This window comes from Nematolebias whitei, chromosome 3 (genome assembly GCF_014905685.2).
Source record: "Nematolebias whitei isolate Nwh7 chromosome 3, NemWhi1, whole genome shotgun sequence".
NCBI classification, from domain to species: Eukaryota; Metazoa; Chordata; class Actinopteri; order Cyprinodontiformes; family Rivulidae; genus Nematolebias; species Nematolebias whitei.
This window is the reverse complement of record NC_056500.1, coordinates 6,713,275-6,714,159: the sequence shown is the minus strand read 5'-3', so window position 1 is coordinate 6,714,159 and position 885 is coordinate 6,713,275.

Sequence of the window (885 nt, the reverse complement as noted above, 5' to 3'; positions counted from 1 at the left end):
GATAGATAGATAGATAGATAGATAGATAGATAGATAGATAGATAGATGTGTGATACAGATAAAAGCAGAAAATATAATTGCATATGGGTCTTGACCCAAATAGTTTTTTTTCTTCAGTGCATTTATTTATTTATTTTTATCTTATATAAGTTTATTTGTGCCCTTTAATAATTTTCATTTTTACTTTTGTCTTAATTTTAGTACCAGTGCATAACAGCATAAGGCTGATTTTCAGATAAAAGGTGCTTATAGATCACCTGCGTGTGTTCACTGGCCCTGCATGAAGCGACTGACACAATTAGAGACCAGCTGTTAAAATTAGTGGAGCATTCTCTGGTTAATGTGCACGCTGGATTCACAAGAATAGGTGATGATTAGCAGACAGCCTAAATAAAAAAATAAATAAAAAGTCAAATACTAAATTCAGACATAATGAGGGAGAAAAAAAATGAATCAAACTATATTAGTGCATGTGTATCCCCTTAATACTTTTGTATTTCATTCATATCAAATTAAATATTTTAAAAATATTGCAGCGACTGACATTCTTTGAGTTGGCTTTTATGCAAATCTTGATGAAACTGCAATATTAGCATGTAGCTTGTTACTTCATTATTGTATGGATTGCAATTTTTAACTTCATCTTTTTTTTTATTGTGTGTAAAACCTCTAAAGATTGTGCAACATTTGGTTTGTTCCACTTTGGAGTAAGCTGTTGGAGGAAGAGTCAGTTTTGTTGTGTGTTTCCTTGACTGATGAAGCCTTGTGGATCGAAGGCGAAACGTTTTAGCACAACAAAAAAGAAACTGTCCAGATGACCTGACTGAAAAATGTTGGGTTTTATACCTGGATTTTTGAGAATGGACTTTGTTGTCTAAAGATTGT